The sequence below is a fragment of the Odontesthes bonariensis genome, chromosome 10, assembly GCF_027942865.1.
Source record: "Odontesthes bonariensis isolate fOdoBon6 chromosome 10, fOdoBon6.hap1, whole genome shotgun sequence".
Classification (NCBI taxonomy): Eukaryota; Metazoa; Chordata; class Actinopteri; order Atheriniformes; family Atherinopsidae; genus Odontesthes; species Odontesthes bonariensis.
This window is the reverse complement of record NC_134515.1, coordinates 12,325,706-12,335,108: the sequence shown is the minus strand read 5'-3', so window position 1 is coordinate 12,335,108 and position 9,403 is coordinate 12,325,706. Positions and strand designations below refer to the sequence as shown.

General features: G+C 37.6%; 1 long non-coding RNA gene across 1 annotated transcript; it reads left to right on the top strand.

Moving 5' to 3' along the window:
• Window positions 1-6,172: 6,172 nt before the first annotated feature.
• Window positions 6,173-8,197, top strand: LOC142390677 (uncharacterized). Its single transcript, XR_012770493.1, has 3 exons — window positions 6,173-6,345; window positions 6,953-7,015; window positions 7,434-8,197. It is a non-coding gene; the product is annotated as an uncharacterized LOC142390677 (long non-coding RNA).
• Window positions 8,198-9,403: the final 1,206 nt, after the last annotated feature.

The following is a 9,403-nucleotide window of genomic DNA, read 5'->3' as shown; positions in this document are numbered from 1 at the left end:
ACAGTCCCCTGCACGAGTGGCGAGCGACTCACGATGAAGGTGTGGCGTGAATGCGTAGCTTGTAATGTCCGCTTCAAAAATGAAACAATAGTGGAAAGTTGTATCAACCGCTGAGAAATAATCGGGGAATAACTTTTTTGTCTGAGTAATAACAGCATTGTCGATGCTTGCGCTGGTTCTTTTATTATTGTTACGCTGAGTGTATTTGTCTGTGTGTCTGTGTCATGTGCGCTCTGTCTGTTTCTCTGTCGCTGTGTTGGTCTCTCTGTAATCATCCGACATGAATCAAAATAAAGTACTTTGTTGCACCATTTTTTGGAGTAAATTGCGAGTCAGACTAGGTTTTAGAAGCTCGTACATTGGGGGGGGGGAATTAAAAAAAATTAGAAGACCCACACGGGTAGATTATCAGATTTGAGACATTTCAGGTGGTCTGTGGAGGTTGTATGCTTCGGTGTCTCAGATATTCGTATTGATGATTAAAATGATTATTTTACAGTAGGCTACAGTAGTTATTTGTAAAAAAAACAACAACGTTTATACAGTACTTTTATTTGTTAAACAAATTCTTGGGCCTGTAAAAAGGTTTTGTTCTTTGGTTTCAATGCATTATGCAGTATTTCATTGTATAATAATTGTAAAAAAAAAAAAAAAAGGTTTCTACTTCACGGATTTCGCCTATCACGGGTTCTTTTTGGAACGTAACCCCCGCGAAAAACGTGGGTTCGCTGTATTCTACTTTTGAGCACTATTGCCACCTGCTAGTGTGTCTTTGCTTTGCTGAAGTGTAACTGTAGTCAGAGTATGCAAAAAGCAATATATGGCAGTTGGCCTAAGTGACAATACAGTGTGTATAATAATATATATGTTATATATTGAATTGTGATGCTCAGGATTTTTATTACACTTTAAGCTCTGCAGTTGCATTTAGAATCAGACCTATCTTTATGACCAGTGGAATGAAGTGTGTCAAAAAGCGGTTTGTTCCTGCACAGGTGTGATGGTGGAAACAGGAAAGACCCAGCTCTTTAGAGAGCATCTCCTGTCCTATACTTGCAGTGTTTCCCAACCCTGGTCCTCAAGGCACACTGCCCTGCATGTTTTCCATGTTTCCCTGCTCCAGCACACCTGATTCAAATGAATGGGTCGTCCTCAGCCTTCTGGAGAGCTTTAAGACCTGACCCAATTATTTGAATGCTGGAGCAGGGAAACGTGGAAAACATGCAGGGCAGTGTGCCTTGAGGACCAGGGTTGGGAAACACTGTCCTATAGCATTGACCCTGTACTTTGATGTTAGCTGTAATGTTATATCCTCATTTCTGAGTCGCTTTGGATAAAAGCGTCTGCTTAATGCAGAAACATAGCATAAACAATGTGGAAATATGGCAGTTAGCCTATGCCTACCTCATCTTTTAGTATCATAAGGAAAGCACAAGATTTTGTGAATTAAAAAAATGTTTGGGTTTTTGGATATTTATGTTGCATGTTAGGACAAATGTTTTCTTTATTTTTAAATAACCATTATCAGTATGTGTAATGAGCGTAATTACAATGTAGAGTAAATTGTTGCCAGTGGCCATCTAATGTGCACCAGGTTTGCAATTTCACTTTTGAATATGTTGCAGAGCTTGGTACTAATTACTTTTTTATGTTTTAGATACTGATACAGCATACTACTGTTTGTAAAGGTGAGTAAAGGTTATGCACTAAGATGTTGATGTGGTAAAATGCGTTTGTCTTAGATTTTTCTTTTCAAGTCTTTTATGAAAAATATATAGAAAAAATAGTATTCTAACTTGGAGTCGTATTGCCAGCTACTAGCATGTCTTTGCTTTGCTGAAGTGTTATGTGCAGTCAGTATGTAAAGAGCAATGTACACACTTAAGACGATCCAGACTCTTTTCACGTCTTGTTCCGCGATGGTGGAATGACCTACCGAGCGCTACCAGAACAGGGGCGTCCCTGAATATCTTCAAGAAACTCTGGAAGACCCTCAGAGATAATCTCATGTCCTAGCACTGACCCTGTACTTCCCTCTATGCCTGCACCGTATTTGTACACTATCACCCTGTCCCCTTTGAAAAGTGGTTTCCTTCTATGTAGCTTATTAGCTTTGATGTTAGCTGTAATGTTATATCCTCATTTCTGAGTCGCTTTGGATAAAAGCGTCTGCTTAATGCAGAAACATAGCATAAACAATGTGGAAATATGGCAGTTAGCCTATGCCCACCTCATGTTTTAGTATCATAAGGAAAGCACAAGATTTTGTGAATTAAAAAAATGTTTGGGTTTTTGGATATTTATGTTGCATGTTAGGACAAATGTTTTTCTTTATTTTTAAATAACCATTATCAGTATGTGTAATGAGAGTAATTACAATGTAGAGTAAATTGTTGCCAGTGGCCATCTAATGTGCACCAGGTTTGCAATTTCACTTTTGAATGTGTTGCAGAGCTTGGTCCTAATAACTTTTTTGTTTTAGATACTGATACAGCATACCACTGTTTGTAAAGGTTATGCACTAAGATGTTGATGTGGTAAAATGCGTTTGTCTTAGATTTTTCTTTTCAAGTCTTTTATGAAAAATATATAGAAAATAGTATTCTAACTTGGAGTCGTATTGCCAGGTACTAGCATGTCTTTGCTTTGCTGAAGTGTTATGTGCAGTCAGTATGTAAAGAGCAATGTACACACTTAAGACGATCCAGACTCTTTTCACGTGTTGTTCCGCGATGGTGGAATGACCTACCGAGCGCTACCAGAACAGGGGCGTCCCTGAATATCTTCAAGAAACTCTGGAAGACCCTCAGAGATAATCTCATGTCCTAGCACTGACCCTGTACTTCCCTATACGCCTGCACTGTATTTGTACACTATCACCCTGTCCCCTTTGAAAAGTGGTTTCCTTCTATGTAGCTTATTAGCTTTGATGTTAGCTGTAATGTTATATCCTCATTTCTGAGTCGCTTTGGATAAAAGCGTCTGCTTAATGCAGAAACATAGCATAAACAATGTGGAAATATGGCAGTTAGCCTATGCCTACCTCATGTTTTAATATCATAAGGAAAGCACAAGATTTTGTGAATTAAAAAAATGTTTGGGTTTTTGGATATTTATGTTGCATGTTAGGACAAATGTTTTTCTTTATTTTTAAATAACCATTATCAGTATGTGTAATGAGAGTAATTACAATGTAGAGTAAATTGTTGCCAGTGGCCATGTAATGTGCACCAGGTTTGCAATTTCACTTTTGAATGTGTTGCAGAGCTTGGTACTAATTACTTTTTTATGTTTTAGATACTGATACAGCATACCACTGTTTGTAAAGGTTATGCACTAAGATGTTGATGTGGTAAAATGCGTTTGTCTTAGATTTTTCTTTTCAAGTCTTTTATGAAAAATATATAGAAAAATAGTATTCTAACTTGGAGTAGTATTGCTAGCTACTAGCATGTCTTTGCTTTGCTGAAGTGTTATGTGCAGTCAGTATGTAAAGAGCAATGTACACACTTAAGACGATCCAGACTCTTTTCACGTGTCGTTCCGCGATGGTGGAATGACCTGCCGAGCGCTACCAGAACAGGGGCGTCCCTGAATATCTTCAAGAAACTCTGGAAGACCCTCAGAGATAATCTCATGTCCTAGCACTGACCCTGTACTTCCCTCTATGCCTGCACTGTATTTGTACACTATCACCCTGTCCCCTTTGAAAAGTGGTTTCCTTCTATGTAGCTTATTAGCTTTGATGTTAGCTGTAATGTTATATCCTCATTTCTGAGTCGCTTTGGATAAAAGTGTCTGCTTAATGCAGAAACATAGCATAAACAATGTGGAAATATGGCAGTTAGCCTATGCCTACCTCATCTTTTAGTATCATAAGGAAAGCACTAGATTTAATGAATTTAAAAAAAAAAATGTTTGGGTTTTTGGATATTTATATTGCATGTTAGGACAAATGTTTTTCTTTATTTTTAAATAACCATTATCAGTATGTGTAATGAGAGTAATTACAATGTAGAGTAAATTGTAGCTAGTGGCCATCTAATGTGCACCAGGTTTGCAATTTCACATATAACTCTGACAATGTTTAAATCCAGGCTGAAAATAGTTCTATTTAGCTGTGCATATGACACCTGAAAGTATTTTATCTGCACTCTTCACTTTTAAATTAATTAATGATTATTTTGAATGGGTTTAATTTTTATTATTATTTTTTATTTTTATTATTTTTTATTTCTTTTTAATGATTTTATTGCCTTCTTGTGTAGCTGTGAAGTACTTTGAATTGCCTTGTGTATGAATTGTGCTCTATAAATGAAATTGCCTTGCCTATAATAACCTTTTGAATGTGTTGCAGAGCTTGGTACTAATTACTTTTTTATGTTTTAGATACTGATACAGCATACCACTGTTTGTAAAGGTTATGCACTAAGATGTTGATGTGGTAAAATGCGTTTGTCTTAGATTTTTCTTTTCAAGTCTTTTATGAAAAATATATAGAAAAAATAGTATTCTAACTTGGAGTAGTATTGCCAGCTACTAGCATGTCTTTGCTTTGCTGAAGTGTTATGTGCAGTCAGTATGTAAAGAGCAATGTACGCACTTAAGACGATCCAGACTCTTTTCACGTCTTGTTCCGCGATGGTGGAATGACCTACCGAGCGCTACCAGAACAGGGGCGTCGCTGAATATCTTCAAGAAACTCTGGAAGACCCTCAGAGATAATCTCATGTCCTAGCACTGACCCTGTACTTCCCTCTATGCCTGCACTGTATTTGTACACTATCACCCTGTCCCCTTTGAAAAGTGGTTTCCTTCTATGTAGCTTATTAGCTTTGATGTTAGCTGTAATGTTATATCCTCATTTCTGAGTCGCTTTGGATAAAAGCGTCTGCTTAATGCAGAAACATAGCATAAACAATGTGGAAATATGGCAGTTAGCCTATGCCTACCTCATGTTTTAGTATCATAAGGAAAGCACTAGATTTAATGAATTTAAAAAAAAAAAAATGTTTGGGTTTTTGGATATTTATGTTGCATGTTAGGACAAATGTTTTTCTTTATAAAAACCATTATCAGTATGTGTAATGAGAGTAATTACAATGTAGAGTAAATTGTAGCTAGTGGCCGTCTAATGTGCACCAGGTTTGCGATTTCACATATAACTCTGACAATGTTTAAATCCAGGCTGAAAACAGTTCTATTTAGCTGTGCATATGACACCTGAAAGTATTTTATCTGCACTCTTCACTTATAAATTAATTAATGATTATTTTGAATGGGTTTAATTTTTATTATTATTTTTTATTTTTATTATTTTTTATTTCTTTTTAATGATTTTATTGCCTTCTTGTGTAGCTGTGAAGTACTTTGAATTGCCTTGTGTATGAATTGTGCTCTATAAATGAAATTGCCTTGCCTATAATAACCTTTTGAATGTGTTGCAGAGCTTGGTACTAATTACTTTTTTATGTTTTAGATACTGATACAGCATACCACTGTTTGTAAAGGTTATGCACTAAGATGTTGATGTGGTAAAATGCGTTTGTCTTAGATTTTTCTTTTCAAGTCTTTTATGAAAAATATATAGAAAAAATAGTATTCTAACTTGGAGTCGTATTGCCAGCTACTAGCATGTCTTTGCTTTGCTGAAGTGTTATGTGCAGTCAGTATGTAAAGAGCAATGTACACACTTAAGACGATCCAGACTCTTTTCACGTCTTGTTCCGCGATGGTGGAATGACCTACCGAGCGCTACCAGAACAGGGGCGTCCCTGAATATCTTCAAGAAACTCTGGAAGACCCTCAGAGATAATCTCATGTCCTAGCACTGACCCTGTACTTCCCTCTATGCCTGCACCGTATTTGTACACTATCACCCTGTCCCCTTTGAAAAGTGTTTTCCTTCTATGTAGCTTATTAGCTTTGATGTTAGCTGTAATGTTATATCCTCATTTCTGAGTCGCTTTGGATAAAAGCGTCTGCTTAATGCAGAAACATAGCATAAACAATGTGGAAATATGGCAGTTAGCCTATGCCCACCTCATGTTTTAATATCATAAGGAAAACACTAGATTTAATGAATTTAAAAAAAAAAAAATGTTTGGGTTTTTGGATATTTATGTTGCATGTTAGGACAAATGTTTTTCTTTATTTTTAAATAACCATTATCATTATGTGTAATGAGAGTAATTACAATGTAGAGTAAATTGTAGCTAGTGGCCGTCTAATGTGCACCAGGTTTGCAATTTCACATATAATAACCTTTTGAATGTGTTGCAGAGCTTGGTACTAATTACTTTTGTATGTTTTAGGTACTGATACAGGATACTACTGTTTGTAAAGGTGAGTAAAGGTATACACTAAGATGTTGATGTGGTAAAATGCGTTTGTCTTAGATTTTTCTTTTCAAGTCTTTTATGAAAAATATAGAAAAATAGTATTCTAACTTGGAGTAGTATTGCTAGCTACTAGCTTGTCTTTGCTTTGCTGAAGTGTTATGTGCAGTCAGTATGTAAAGAGCAATGTGGAAATATGGCAGTTAGCCTAAGTGACAACACAGTGTGTATATGTATATATGTTATATATTGAATTGGTAGTACTCTGTGACCGACTAATGGAAGGAAGTGTCAAAAGCGGTTTGTTGTGCATAGGTGTGATGGTGGAGTTTGAATGTATGAAGTACTAATGGTAGGATTGTTACACAAAGTACTTAGAATTCATTATAAGTATTGATGTTTAGCAAAAAAGTATAGTGTAAGCAAAAATATTTCATGTCTTCACCATGAATAAGTGAAATGGCATGGTCACACTGAATAAAGTTATAGACCAGTACATGATATATACATAGTCAAATAATTTGTGGTTGATATTTAAGAAATGTCATTTTTGAGATGCGTGTTGTTTTTTTGGGAAAAGGGTCAAAGTGTACATTTCCACGCGTGTATTGCAGATGGGACGTTCCAAAAAATCTGCGGCTGCAAAGAAGAGACTGGCTGATCGTGAGCTCTCAGAGGTGGTTTTTCACACGTCTACAATTTACCACTGATTGACAGGGTCTGGTGCAAGGAATAGTTGTGTTAATAGCACTAACTCAAGGAAAACAGGCAGCTATGCAAAATAAGTGATGTCACTTGTAAATTTATTTATTTAATTACATTAAATAAATTTACAAGTGACATTGTAATTTTCCCCTTCTTAGGGAATAATGCAATCTCAGTGCTATGCAATCTTTTACTTTTTTTTTTTTTCTCCTACAAAAAGCAGCACATGCCAGTTGATGTAGTGAGGAGTAAAAACAGTACGTGAGGTTGTGTATTGACTGTAGGAAAATTCAAATGAGATGTCGGAGGGCGTGATGTATTATGTGCTTAAAAACAGCAAGAATGAGGTGTGTTATGTGTAAATAACGCTGTTCAATTTGTGTGTTGCAGGTGTGTTCCACCAAAAGAGCAGCGACTGGCACCCAGGATGACTTATGGTCTCCTGGAAGCAAGGTTGGGCGTCCTTGCACCTGGAAAGCCCAAACATCAAGCTGGCCTGAAAAGGCGTATGACTTTGATGTTCATGACTTTGATGTTCAATACAGAAATGTTCAATACAGAAATGTTCAATACAGAAATGTTCAATACAGAAACGTTGCAGACTCCCCACTCTCAAACTCTCAAACAAGTGCTGAAAAGTTCTCTAACAAGTCTCAAACAAGTGCTGAAAAGTTCTCTAACAAGTCTCAAACAAGTGCTGAAAAGTTCTCTACCAACTTGCAAAAAACTTCTTTCCAAACTGAATCTCCAAGCTCTCTCTCTCTTGACTGTGCTATCAAGCTATCTTCAAATAATGCATCTTGCATGAATGAACCCAATGTTACTAATGAGTGTGTTACTTTGACTCAGCCTGATTTTCCAGAGAGGTCTTTCCTGACGGGCTCCTTTCATCAAGGTGATGTGCGTTTTGGTAACGTGGGCAACAAGCAGTGCGGTGCCATCAGTCTGACAGCTGTTCTGAAATCCAAGATGAAGAACGTTTGGACCTGGGAAACTGGAGATCTGGATGATGTTTTAATAAAAGGAACTCTGTTGTACAAGTCTATGAGTGCACATGAACAAATCAGAGACCATGTTGAAGGAAGGGGTTACATTGCTGTGTCAGAATTGCCTAGACAACACAGGGTGTGGAATTGTGATTTTGCATTAAACTTTGGAGATTCTTACACTGGGTTTGTTTGTGTTGACAATTATGATCCTGCTTTATGTGATGTGGCTTTGCCTTTTGATGAAGCACTGCAGCGCGCACTGTTCAGTCATGATGCTTGCTTGTTGACTATTTGTGGAAATACTTGTGCCATCGTGAATGGAGAGACCAGATTTGCCTTTGTTAATTCTCATGCAAACACCTGGGTTAATCACAAAGGTCAGAGGGTAAGTTGTGTTTCATACTTTAGCTCCGCACAGTCACTGGTCAGCTTTGTGTATGATTATGCACAATCGTTTGGCGTAAGTACACCACGGTTTGAGGTAACAGGAGTGAGTGCTGCGGTAACCAGAACTGGCAATGAACGACGATCACAGAACGTCACATCCCGAGGTAACACAGCTACGTTGACACATGCAAAGGTACGTCAGCTGTACAGCGATGTGGTAACAGGATCAAAAGGTTTGCACAAACGTCAGACGGCTACAAGTTGCTCAGTAACGTCAACTGCTGTTCCAGGTAATGCAAACAACCAAACTGCGTCCACAAAGAGTGAATCGAACCCAAATACCAAACCTTTGTACAGCGATGTTTTGAGACGTGTCGTGAGTAATGTTTCACAGAAGCCTGAATGTGTTCCTGAAACTATGTTGGGTAAAGATGACACCAAGCTGACGGCTACAATCGATCGATCAGAGGCTGCACGTAATGGTGCTGGACAAAAGGTAAATCGAAAAGAGACTTCTGCAGAAAAGGCTAAACGTGCTCAAATAAAAGGGGATTTTGAACTGCACGAGACAACTTGCAAAACACACAGTGATGACGTAATTATCACTGACACAAATGTCCCAAAGCAGGCATTTAAACCTTTAACTCGCAGTGATCAGGATACACTGTGCAAAGCTGTTGGACTTTCAAATGAAAATGTTGAAGCGTTGAAGGCAACAACCAGTGTTGATGATATGGGCTGTCCTTGTAAGATACAAAGCATTAAGCCAGATGGGAATTGCTTTTACCGCAGCCTTGCCTTTAGCATTTGTAGCAATGAAGAGAAGCACTTGAAAATTAGACGGGCTGTAACGAAACACCTCCAGAAATACAGCAATAAGTTTGAGACTTACTTGAGAGATGAATATACATCTGTACAGGACTATGTAACAAAATCAAGGATACACTACTGTGGGACCTGGGCAAAGGAGATCGACATATTTGC